Source organism: Vulpes lagopus, chromosome 10 (genome assembly GCF_018345385.1).
Source record: "Vulpes lagopus strain Blue_001 chromosome 10, ASM1834538v1, whole genome shotgun sequence".
NCBI classification, from domain to species: domain Eukaryota; kingdom Metazoa; phylum Chordata; class Mammalia; order Carnivora; family Canidae; genus Vulpes; species Vulpes lagopus.
The window spans coordinates 89,600,704-89,614,479 of record NC_054833.1 but is presented as its reverse complement, the minus strand read 5'-3'; positions in this window follow the sequence as shown (position 1 = coordinate 89,614,479).

Sequence of the window (13,776 nt, the reverse complement as noted above, 5' to 3'; positions counted from 1 at the left end):
AGGCAAAATAAGAGACTGTACAAGTCTACCACTGGATGGTATCTTATTACAGTGAATGATGGATAGTTTGAAATTATTACAGAAAAAATAAACCCAGACCATTTCAACCACTTTCCTGTTCCTTCTTCCACCCCCGCCCCCCCCTTACTCTATTCATTACTAAGAGTGCTCTTCTTTGCCTCTCAAAATGTTTTTCAGCATTAATATGTAAATTAAAACTGTCAGCATTCGCACAGACCCCCAAGAACAAGCCTTAATTGCTTCCAGTCTGTTTGGCCCTGGAATTAAAGAGTTAGAAACTGGGTTAACTAGTATTCAATATTTTCTTTTGTATTTAATATTTTCTTTAAGTTGCAAGAAGCAGGTTAAAAATAAGGCTCTTCTAGATATTCCCTTAGAGTGTAGTCTTTTAACACCCTAACACTTTCTTTCTGAAGTCCCTTTCCCCGCCATACTGCCATTCTAGCAGCAAAGCGACGACACTAAGCTGCTGAAAGCCTCCTGAACCAGGGCTCGCCATTGGCCACGTTCTTAAGCTCACAGTGGAGTGTCTGCGGTCCACGCCAAGGACCCGGGAAGTCGAGAGGTTTGTGGCTGCTGGGCTGCCCGTTGGAAGCTTCATAGTGCTTGATTGTTTTCCTCTGGGAAGACCACATTCGTTATGCTCCCAGACAATGGACTGCAATTAAAAACAACTAAAGTAAAAAATTATTTTCTGTAAAGGTGAAGGAGAGTCACCAGCTTTGGGTTTTGTGGTGATTGTTGAGTAAAGAGAAAGATAATGTAGGTAAGGATTCTTTCTAAGATAAATGCAGCAGCCACAGATCCTCTGCCTCTAATTTCTGGCAATCTGGGGAACTTTGGAAGCCTTCCCACAAGAACCTCTAACTTTGTGTTACAGTCATAATTTCAATACATGATTTAAGCGCTTAAGTTACCTCGATTACGTATGTTTAAAACGTGAGTAGTTCAGGTACTATTCTTTGTTAATGCTAAATTGTTATTCGGGGCTCTTCTTTCCTATTAGAGGAGTTTAAGGGATTTATTTATTTATCTATCTATCTATTTATGGTTTGTGTGAAAACCTGGTTCCTTCAGGCCTAGCATCACTCCTCCAATACTCATAAATCAGGCCAGGTTGAAACTGAGGCAGTTATCTGCACAAGTAATCAAAGAGGTAGGTAATTAGGTAAAAGGCAAGTATTTGGCCTAAATCAGATTATAACCAATTGCCTAAACCCTGTGATTTGATTACGATCTTGCCTTGGGGTACCTGGGTGGCTCAGTAGGTTAAGCGGCTGCCTTTGGCTCAGATCATGATCCCAGAGTCCTGGGGATTGAGCCCACATCAGGCTCCCCACTCAGCGGGGAGTCTGCTTCTCCCTCTCCTACCCCTCCGCCTGCTCATGCTCTCTTTCTCTAAATAAGTAAAATCTTTTAAAAAATAATTTAGATTTGGTTTATAAAGTGCTGAGCTTATACTTTTTAAAGATTTTATTAATTTATTCATGAGAGACAGAGAGAGAGAGGCAGAGACATAGGCAGACGGAGAAGCAGGCTCCATGAAGGGAGCCTGATGTGGGACTTGATCCCGGGACCCCTCGGTCACACCCTGAGCCAAAGGCAGATGCTTAACTGCTGAGCCACCACCCGGGTGTCCCTATACTCTTTTATTTAAATATTTTGTGTCATATTTACTCAGGAAAGGAGCCCCTATACTTTTGGAACAAACAGGTAAAATCTCAGTCCCTTGGCCTTAGTCTTGTGGCCTTTCTTTTCATCCTGTCTTCTAGGAGTATTAGTAGATTGTTCCTCTGCAAGAAAATATGAGCAAGAGGGCAGCCCCGGTGGCGCAGCAGTTTAGCGCTGCCTGCAGCCCAGGGGGTGATCCTGGAGACCTTGGATGGAGTCCCACATCAGACTCTCTGCATGGTGCCTGCTTCTCCTTCTGCCTGTGTCTCTGCCTCTCTTTCTCTCTGACTCTATGAATAAATAAATAAAATATTTTAAAAAAGAAAGAAAATATGAGCAAGATTCTGTATAAAGGAGTACATATAGACATACCAAATCTACTTTCCAGCCTCAGAAAGGAAAACATGGACTCTGTCTTTAACTTGTGAGCTTGGTGGAGAAATGAGGGATGAGTGCATGCTCACTCCTGTGCATGCCTCTCTTCTGGGGTCTGACTGGACCAGTGGCATGTCTGCTCCCATAAGGCACTTACGACCTCCCACAGTGCTGCTCTTGCCAGAGTGGGAGGTTGACTATGCCAGGTTAATTCTGTTACAATCAAAGCACTGGGCAAATTGTGCACTCTAGGCCCTTTTGGTTTGAAAAACTCAAAATGTGCTTTTTTGGTGAAGATTAGGATTTGAGATTGGAGAGAAGAAAACTTTGTTTTAAGATTTTATTTATTCATTCATGAGAGACACAGAGAGAGAGAGGCAGAGACACAGGCAGAGGGAAAAGCAGGCTCCATGCAGGGAGCCTGATGTGGGATTCGATCCCAGATCTTCAGAATCACAACCTGGGCAGAAGGCGGCGCTAAACTGCTGAGCCCCCCGGGGCTGCCCAAGAAAACATATTTTGAAAAATCTTCACAGTAATTACTATGTGGGAGCAAGGACAGTTTCTATCTGCTACCTTTTCTGACTATGATGTCATTTCTTCTTTCCTTAGGCATTTTCTGAGCACTGATATATGCCAGACACATTGCTTCAGTTTCTTTTGTTAAATTTTCTTTTCTTTTTTATTTATTTTTTAAGTAGGCTCCATGCCGGCACTGACCCCAACATGGGGCCTGAACTCATAACCCTGAGACCAAGGCCTGAGCTGACATCAAGAGTCAGATGCTTGAGACGCCTGGGTGGCTCAGAGATTGAGTGTCTGCCTTCAACTCAGGGCGTGGTCTGGGAGTCCCAGGATTGAGTCCCACATCAGGCTCCCTGCGTGGAGCCTGCTTCTCCCTCTGCCTGTGTCTCTGCCTCTGTGTGTGTGTCTCTCATGAATAAATAAATAAAGTCTTTTTAAAAAAAAGAAGAAGAGTCTGATGCTTAACTGACTAAGCCACCCAGGCGTCCCATTAAATTTTTTTTCCATTAAATTTCCTAATATGGATATTGGATAGAGTCTTTTTTTAAAAAAATATTTTTTTAAACTTACTTATTTAGAGAGAGAGTCAGGGGAGGAGCAGAGGAAGAAGGAGAGAATCTCCAGCAAACCCTGTCCTGAGAGCAGAGCCTTACTCAGGGCTCCATCCCAGGACCCTGAGATCATGACCTGAGCTGAAACCAAGGGTCAGATGCTCAACTAACTGAGCCACCCAGGCACTCCTAGTGTCTTTTTTTCTTTTCTTTTCTTTTTCTTTTGAATGACTCTTTAAGGCACGCCTGAGCGACTCAGTCGGTTAACCTTCTGCCTTGGCTCAGGTCATGATCTTGGGGTCCTGGGATCAAACCCTGCGTTCTGCTTCCTGCTCAGTAGGGAGCCTGCTTCTCCTTCTCCCTCTGTCCCTCCCTCTGCTGCGCCTCCTGCCTGAGCTCCCTTTTTCTCAAATAAATAAATACAACCCTTAAAAATAAAAATAATTAAATGGAGGCATTGTATTTGGTTTGACTAAGAGAAGCTCCTGTTCATATTCTAGATATGTGACGTAATAAGAAATTAAGATCATAAAATTAACTAGGAGTATCTAATGTGGGGAAAAGCCTATATTTGTTACTTTTGTTTTTTCCTTTCCTGGAGGTGAGAAAAATTTCTTTTTCTATTATATTTCCTTTTAATGATATAAGTTCTGCTAAGGAGATCTTATAATAATAAATGACCCAAGACGTTCTACTGAAAGAATGTTACTGAGTTTATGGGAATTCGTGTGTATTATAGCCTGTCTCAGCAGGGTGTTATTAGCTGCAGAAATGGAAGGCATATTAAAACTAGTCCCTTTATCTTTTCCAGACACTGCAGCCCATTTAGCATGCTGTTTCTGTGTGTCTCTTACTCTAAAAAGAAATTAAATGGAAATTGCCTGCTCAAAGTTGTTTTTAAAAGTCACAATGTGTCACCTGTATGCTTGCTTGAGGACTCCCTGCCTCCTGTGAGCCTGTCTTTTCTTTCCTAAGAAAGCTTTTCTACTTTTTAGTGAAATAAGTGTCCCTTTCTGTTCTGCCTGTAGTTAGCCACCAATTAGTAAGATGAGCAGAAATGCTCGCATGCTGAGCTGGTGCTAGCAGGCATGGGAGAAGCTGACACTACTTCATGGTACAAGCTATATAAGCACCATTTTATCTCCCAGGAGAGGTTCTCAATAGGTTTGGTCTACCCCCTGGAGTCTGGAGCTATTTCAGTCTTAACTACTCATTAAAGTCAACCTAAGATATTGCAAAAGCCTTTGGGTTTTTTAAAGTGAATTGCCTCCACTTGAATTCAGCCAAGAATAGTTCACTTTTACTCCCCAGGGCTACTTCCAACTTAACTTGAACTTTCCCCTCAGCCTTAAACCCCACCAAAAATGTTGATGCCCCTAACAAGCCTCACTTCTTATTAAAGACTCAGGACAATTGCTGAGAATACATGCCTAACTGCTAAAGCTGTGCCCAAGAATATGAGATAAGAAAATCAGGGCTTTGGGGGAAAAATAGATTTTCTTTTTCCCTCAAAAAAAAATTATTTTTTAATGCAAAAAACAAAATTACATCTAAACATTGATGAGAGTACATAGCACTGTGCCAGACCTATCCATCATTAATTAGGTGCCTACTATGACTTTCTCTCCTGTCCATTTGGAGCCCATTGTAGAATTGGTAGCTTTGGAGCAACTGGCAGAAATGGGAGAGTTCCTGGGCAAGGCGGAGCCAGCCCTGACAGGAAGAAACTCCTCTTACGTTTACAGAGAAGTAAGTGCAAAAAGGGGCTGATTTATTTCTGGAAACTTGTAAAAATAATTCATCTTTGCATCCATAGAACCAGTGAAAAAACTGGGGTCAAGGGATCCCTAGGTGGCGCAGCGGTTTGGCGCCTGCCTTTGGCCCAGGGCGCGATCCGAGAGACCCTGGATCGAATCCCATGTTGGGCTCCCGGTGCATGGAGCCTGCTTCTCCCTCTGCCTGTGTCTCTGCCTCTCTCTCTCTCTCTCTGTGACTATCATAAATTAAAAAAAAAAAAAAAAAAAAAAAACTGGGGTCAAGGACCCAGTTTTGTGAATGATCGAAGTAGTTCTAGACTAAAAACATACTAGTTTATACCCTACCCCTGAAAGTCTTCAGGAAAATTAAAACAGTTATTTGGGGCTAAAGCAAGGTGACTTAGGGTGAGGAAAACAATAGGCTCTACCTTTTATTTGGTTTCCATCAGAATGGGAAATGCCTTGATCATACCCACTTTGTTATGTTATGTTATGTTATGTTATGGTTACTCACCATTCATGGGCTTAACCATGAGACTGGATGTGGCCAATGGAATGTTTATAGATATGACTTCTGGAGATGTCTTCCATGTACATCCACAGTTCAGCTTGGTACTCTTGTTCTTTTGTCATCATAAAAGGAATGTGTCTTGTATAGCCTCTGGTCTAAGGAGAATGAGGAGACATGTGGAACAGACTTAATCCCATCTTGCTGCTAAACCCTGCTGATCCCAGCTCAGATAGGCAGAGTCGGTCAACCCACTACCTGAAGTAGGCCCCACACCAGGCAGACCTCTGAGCAAAAAATATAAATGCTTGTTTCTGCCATTGAATTTTGAGGTGTTTTCTTAATGCATTGACTGATACATCATTTTTTTTTAATTTTTATTTATTTATGATAGGCACACAGTGAGAGAGAGAGAGAGGCAGAGACACAGGCAGAGGGAGAAGCAGGCTCCATGCACCGGGAGCCTGATGTGGGATTCGATCCCGGGTCTCCAGGATCGCGCCCTGGGCCAAAGGCAGGCGCTAAACCACTGCGCCACCCAGGGATCCCTGATACATCATTTTTTTTTTAATTTTTATTTATTTATGATAGGCACACAGTGAGAGAGAGAGAGGCAGAGACACAGGCAGAGGGAGAAGCAGGCTCCATGCACCGGGAGCCCGATGTGGGACTCGATCCCGGGTCCCCAGGATCGCGCCCTGGGCCAAAGGCAGGCGCTAAACCACTGCGCCACCCAGGGATCCCTGATACATCATTTTTTAAAAAGATTTTATTTATTTGAGAGAGAGAGCATGAGCAGGGGGAGGGGGAGGGACAGAGGGAGAAGCAGACCCCCTGCTGAGCAGGAAGCCCAAAGCAGGACTCAATCCCAGGAATCCAGGATCCCAGGATCCTGACCTGAGCCAAAAGCAGATACTTAACCCTCTAAGCCACCCAGGCACCCCTGATACATCATTATTGTTCTATTTTAGTCCATTCTCCAAGTTAAAGTCATAGTTCTCTATTTATTTGATAGAGCATGGGTAAGTGAGTAAGGGGGAAGGCAGAGGGAAAGAATCTCAAGCAGGCTCTCCTCTCAGCATAGAGCCCTATTTGGGGCTCAATCTCACAACCCTGAGATCACGACCCCGAGATCATGAGCCGAAATCAAGAGTTGGATGCTTACGGGAACCCTGGGTGGCTCAGTGGTTGACCATCTGCCTTTGGCTCAGGGTGTGATCCCATGGTCCCGGGATCGAATTCCACATCAGGCTCCCTGCGTGAACCCTGCTTCTCCCTCTGCCTATGTCTGTCTGTCTGTCTCTCTCTGTCTCTTATGAATAAATAAATAAAATCTTTTTTTAAGAAAAGAGTTGGACACTTAACCAACTGCACTCCATAGATACAAACCCACCATATCACATCCTTGTTTAAACCTCTCAGAGGTTCCTATTTTGGAATAAAGACCAAATGTTTAGCATGATCTATAAAGTCCTGTGTCATCAGTGCCTGGCCTCTTTCTCCATCACTCTGCACTCCAGCCACCCAGCCTTCTCTCGGTTGTTTGATATCACCATGCTGTCTTTTCTCCCCATGACCTCTTCATGGACCTGTCCCTGTGTGTGCTAACCTCTCCTCCCCACCCTTTGCTTAGTTAATGCCTAGTTAAGTGGAGGCTTAAATGTTACATTGCAAAGGAAGTTCTTGACCCTAATGCAAGGTTAGATTATCAATAATATGGTCTCACATCCTGTTGTATTTCAGCTTTTAGCACTTAACTATAATGCGGTGAATTGGTTTTTTTTTTTAAATATTTTATTTATTTATTCATGAGAGACACACAGAGAGAGGAGCAGACCCCATGCAGGGAGCCCAATGTGGGACTCAATCCTGGGACTCCAGGTTTACACTCTGGGCCAAAGGCAGGCGCTAAATGCTGAGCCACCCAGGGATCCCTATAGTGGCGGTGAATTACTCATTTGTTCAACTCAGCTTATGCATCATGAGGGCAAGGACAAATATTTGTCTGATTTGCCGCATTATCCCCTGCTGAGTGCAATGGTGTGCACCTGGGAGGCTGCTAATAGTTCTTGAATGAGTGATTGAGTATAGAGACTGCTTGAACAAAAGTCGGGGGCACAGAATAGGTCACATGTGATGTTGATGAAGATCTAAACCCATTCAACTGAAATATCCTGTAAGGACTTGGTGTAAGAGAGTATGAATATTTGAATATTGCAACAAGGTAAAAAAAAAAAAGAAAAAGACACCTGCTAAGGAAAGAGTCTCTTGTTAGTCACAGAGCCAGGCTGCTTATAAAGAGAGTTGGATTTCTAAATGTGATGGTATTAGAAATGAAAACTCTGATTATAAGGGAATGTCAGGGCACCTGGGTGGCTAAGTCATTAAGCATCTGCCTCTACCTCGGGTCATGATCTCAGTGTCCTGGGATCAAGCTCCACATCAGGCTCTCTGCTTAGTGGGGAATCTGTTTCTCTCTCTGCTCCTTCCCCCGCCTTGTGTTCTCTAATAAATAAAAAATTTAAAAAGAGGAAATGTCATTGGCAGAGGAACTGACAATATGGGAAGGTTTTGGACTGTACTAGAACCACCAATGAGTTTCAAGCAAGTGAAGGTAGTCCTAGAATTTGAAAATAAAAGCAAATCCACGTCCTTTTGTAGTCACAGCTTTGAGGTTCTTAGCTTTTTTTTTTTTTTTTTTTTTTTTTATTCATGAGAGACACAGAGAGAGGCAGAGGGAGAAGCAGGCTCCCTGCAAGGAGGACTTGATCCCAAGACCCCGGGATCATGATGTGACCCAAAGGCAGACACTCAACCACTAAACCACCCAGGTGCCCCAGGTTCTTAGCTTTTTAAATCATGTCACAGTTCATCTAAGAGAGAGAAACTGTTCTAGGTATCATAACATATACAGAGAAAAACTAAAACATACCAGGAATGACATGAGCTTTGAAATTTGAAGTGAGAATCTCATGAAGGTTTCAGACCAAAGTACAAAGGAAACAAAATCAGGGTGGAGGGAGCTTCAACTTTCCAGTTTTAATGTCCTTACCCCCTTATGAGCATGAGAGACACATCTCCAGGGGAGCCTTGGAACTCACCGCCTCAGGATTCTCTAGCACCTGCAAAGATCCTGCCGAGCACCCCTGCCCTGCCCCTGTGCCATCACTGAAAGGAGGCTATGGAAGCCATTTCACTGTCCTGTCCCCATTTATCAGTAACATACACAAGTATACTAAGTGGTCTTTTCTTTTAAGGAAAAAAAGTGGTAAAGAATTTTAAAAAATTATTTAGCTACAAAATATCTCAGTCTATTTCCCTTGGCTCTATTGCTTGCACTAATTAAAATGGTTTCAACAGAGTGCAGCTTCCTTTTTTTTTTTTCTGCCTGTGTTGGCTCTCATGTTCTTTGCTTAAATAATTAATAATCATTACTATCTGTTATACAGCATGTGGGAGAAGAGTGAGTATTGGATCCCAGGACATTTGCACCATGCCTGTCCCCTTTGCATAAGCTTTCATCTGATGCTCTTCATTAGCTGGCACCAGGGTGTACATTTGCTGCCCTCAGCCTTCAGTGTTTATTAACTATAAAAAAGAGCCCCATCTGATTCACCAGCTGGGGGCAAATACTGCTGATGGGAAGTAATTTCCCAGAAGAACAGAAATGAAGAAAGTGAGAGGAGGGGGATGTGGAGAAGAGAAACCCACAAAATTCATTTAGATTGAGCAATCTTTGCTGGCCCAAAATGCAAAATCTAAGTGTCTGTCACAGTACCACTAAGGCAGACATTGGTGTCACAAACAGCAAAGGGTTCAAGGAGACTCGCAGGAAACATATGAATTTGAAAAAGGAGGTTTTATGGTCTCAGGTTTGAGAATTTCTACTCTTACGACAGTGCAGGGGAGGAGCAAAGCTAATATATTTCATATTAACAGGCCCTTCTACTTGTTTGCAAAAATAAACTGCTGGGCAGTCTGTACCTCAATAGGGCAGGGAACTGCCAGTCAGGAATGGTCTTTAGCCTCACCCTGAGTATCCTGGGAGCATTGCAAAACCTACTGATAGAGAGCATGTTGGTATGCGCCGGGGGAAAGAGCTGTTTTATTGCTTTTTCCCAGAGAGTAAAGGCTATTTGCTTTTAGGAAGGGTAATTTTTTATACTTAGTTGGATGATAACCAGCAGGGGGGTGGGGAAGGTGATAAACAGACTCGTATGCTTAAAGGCTTATTAGCTGAGTGTTTGGATCCAAAGTGAAGTCTTATGTCTGTCTTTACTAGGTGATTGGAATGCTTTTGCACAAACTACAAGACTTGTTGGTCTATCAAAATACTGAGCCAAAGAAACAAATAATCATTTCTTTCTCTTGTTTCCAAGTGCAATACAAGCAGGGTTCTGAGATTTAGGAGGATCCACCCATGCAGAAACCAATGCTCTAGGGACAGGTTGGCAGAGAACCAGATGTTCACAGCTGCTGGTAGCCCACTCGTGACACACAATATGTATATTCACTGATCTACAAAATGCTTTCATTGTTGTGTTTAATGATTCCTTACTATCTCCCAAGTAAAATTAGATGACAAGTTATCTGCCAAAATGAAACAAAGGAGGATGGCACATGACTGTGGCACTCCTTGTCTGCTGAGCACTCACCCCCTTATCACTCTCTGTGAAAACTTAGATCTTGGGACGCCTTGCTGGCTCAGCGGTTGAGCATCTGCCTTTGGTTCAGAGCGTGATCCCGATCCCGGGGTCTGGGATCGAGTCCCACATTGGGTACCCTGCGTGGAGCCTGCTTCTCCCTCTGACTGTGTTTCTGCCTCTCTCTCCCTGTGTCTCTCATGAATAAATAAAATCTTTAGAAAAAAAAAAAAAAGAAAACTTAGAGCTCTACCAAACATAAACAGGAAGATAAATATTGGAACCAAGGCAAAAGACAAATTTTTAAAATTTTTATTTATTTTTTATTATGAGAGACACAGAGAGAGACACAGAGAGAGAGGGGCAGAGACACAGGCAGAGGGAGAAGCAGGCTCCATGCAGGGAGCCGGAAGCGGGACTTGATCCCCGGTCTCCAGGACCAGGCCCTTGGCTGAAGGTGGCGCTAAACCACTGAGCCACCAGGGCTGCCCAGCAAAAGATTATTTAACTTCCTATCTTACTGGAAATTATTAATTAACATTGAAAATTTGGCTTTCAAAACACAAAAAGAATTGGTCCTCATTTTTCTTTACTACCATACCTCTGCCCTATTTATTTATTTATTTATTTATTTATTTAGATTTATTTATGATAGACATAGAGACGGGGGTTGGGGGGGGGAGGAGAGGCAGAGACACAGGAGGAGGGAGAAGCAGGCTCCATGCCGGGAGCCCGATGTGGGACTCGATCCCGGGACTCTGAGTCACCCAGGGATCCCCTACCTCTGCCCTATTTAATGCAAAGTCTCTTCCTTTCTCTCCCATTCTGGTTTTGTACCTGCTAAACTCAGAGGCAGGAAGGCCATCTTATAGGGTCAAACTTGAGGACCATTCTTGGCACAACTGCTTCAGAAAGCTCTCCTTCCCTCAAGTCTGCTGTGGCTCTGCTGTTGTTTCATACTTGGCCTAAAATTTTTACTATTATAGTTATCCCTTGGGTAGACAGGATAGAGATTTTTTTGCTCTGGAAAGCAAGTATTTAAAAATACGTACAAGGGCTCCTGAATGGCTCAGTCAGTTGAGCATCCAACTGTTGATTTTTGCTCAGGTCATGATCTCAGGGTTGTCGGATAGAGCCCCACATCAGGCTCCAGGAGCTCAGCGTGAAGTCTGCTTGGGTTTCTCTCTCCCTCTGCCCCTCCAGCTTGTGCTGTCTTTTCTAGAAAATGCATAAAGAAATCTTTAAAAAATAAGAATAAGGATACATAGGTGTCTGGGAGCACAGAGAGGCCCTCCCCAAAGCTGAAAGGATACAATACAGAATCATAGGGGCACCTGGGTGGCTCAGTAGTTGAGCGTCTGCCTTTGGCTCAGGTTATGATCCCAGGGATTGAGTTCCGCACCAGGTTCCCCACAGGGAGCCTGCTTCTCCCTGTGCCTGTCTCTGCCTCTCTCTGTGTGTCTCTCGTGAATAAATAAATAAAATATTTTAAATAAATAAATAAATAAATAAATAAATAAATAAATAAATAAATGAAATACACACTCATAAATGTAATGACTGAAGAGTGAGGAGAGGGTTGATAGCATTGGGGCTGGGGGTGGAGCTGGGCAAGTAGGAGTGGCTGCCCAATGGAAGGGATAGTCCTGGGTGAGGTATCTACCTGGGTTTTATTTATTTATTCATGCAACAATAATTAGGTGGGCATTTGCATATGCCAGATATTGTGCTAGGTGAGAGGGTTTGCAGTGACATCCTTGCCCTCCTGAATTTATGCAGGCCATGCTGGACTGGGGCTAGCGTAGGTTAGGAAAAGTCTCCTTTAAGAAGACCGAATAGGGGATCCCTGGGTGGGTCATTGGTTTAGTGCCTGCCTTTGGCCCAGGGCATGATCCTGGAGTCTCCTGATGGAGTCCCACATCAGGCTCCCTGCATGGAGCCTGCTTCTCCCTCTGCCTGTGTCTCTGCCTCTCTCTCTGTGTGTGTCTCTCATGAATAAATAAACTTTTTTTTTTTTAATGAAGACCAAATATTCAGGGGCACCCAGACGGCTCAGTCAGATAAGCATCTGCCTTGGGCTTAAGTCATGATCTCAGGGTCTTGGGATCAAGCCCTGCATGCACTGGGCTCCCTGCTGAGCGGGGAATCTGCTTCTCCCTCTCCCTCTGCCTCCTCCCACCTGCTCATGCTCATGCTCATGCTCATGCTCAAATAAATAAATAAAATCTTTTTATTTATTTAAAAATTTTTAAAGATTTTATTTATTTATTCATGAGAGACACAAAGAGAGAGAGGCAGAGACACAGGCAGAGGGAGAAGCAGGCTCCACGCAGGGAGCCTGTCGCAGGACTTGATCCCAGGTCCGCAGGATCACAACCCGGGCTGAAGGCGGCGCTAAACCACTGAGCCACCGGGCTGCCCATAAATAAAATCGTTAAAAAAACAAACAACAAAAAAAAAAACAACGCAGCCCCGGTGGCGCAGCGGTTTGGCGCCGCCTGCAGCCTGGGGTGTGATCCTGGAGACTTGGGATCGAGTCCCACATCGGGCTCCCTGAGTGGAGCCTGCTTCTCCCTCTGTGTCTCTGCCCCTCTCTCTGTGTGTCTATGAATAAAAAAAACAAAATCTTAAAAAAAAAAAGACCAAATATTCAGTCAGGTGAAGGAGGGAGAAATGGAGAAGAACCACTCAGGCAAAGGGAACGGCACACTCAGAAGTTGTGAAGCACGAAGTAGTACCCTGTGGTCAAGGAACAGGCAGAAAGCCTATATGTGGCTGGAGCCCAGTCAGCCGAAGGGGTTCAAGACCAGGCTGGCGTCAGATGACACAATGCCTTGTAGCCATGTTACAGAATTGGAACTTCATCACGAAAATGAAGAGAAATCGGGGATCCCTGGGTGGCTCAGCGGTTTAGCTCCTGCCTTTGGCCCGGGGTGCGATCCTGGAGTCCGGGGATCCAGTCCCACGTCGGGCTCCTGGCATGGAGCCTGCTTCTCCCTCCTCCTGTGTCTCTGCCTCTCTCTCTCTCTCTATGTCTATCATGAATAAATAAGTAAATAAATCTTAAAAAATAAAATGAAGATAAATCATTGAATAGCAGAGGACTGATGCAATTGGTAACTTTTACTTTTTATTTTATTTACTTATTCATGAGAGAGAGAGAGAGCCAGAGACATAGGCAGAGGGAGAAGCAGGCTCCATGCAAGGGAGCCTGATGAAGGACTCAATCTCAGGACTCCAGGATCATGCCCTGAGCCAAAGGTAGACACTAAACCGCTGAGCCACCCAGGGATCCCATGATTGGTAACTTCTAGGGACAATGGAGTTGGGGTGGTAGGGAAAGGCTGAAGGAGAGAGCTCTTGGGAGTTATTGTTGGAGTCTGGATGAGAGTTGATGATGGGTTAAGAGAAGTAGAGGTGGTGGGAAGCAGGGAGATTCAACATAGGGTTTGGTGGTGGAAATGACAGGAACTGGTTATGAGGGATAAAGGAGACCCAGTGAGTCAAGGACACACTTAAGCTTCTGGTGCAAGCAACCAGGTGGGGTGTGGTGGCAGTTACTCAAGGTGGGAAGCACTGGGGGAGAGGCCGATCTGGGGACCTATTAGGTGTGAGATGGTGTGAGCAGAGCTGGTGCAAAGTCTACTGAAATTGTGGAATGCTGTTAGAGGTCTCTCTTCTTCTCTACCGGTTCCCCTTCCCTCCTTCCAAATATTGGTCCCTTT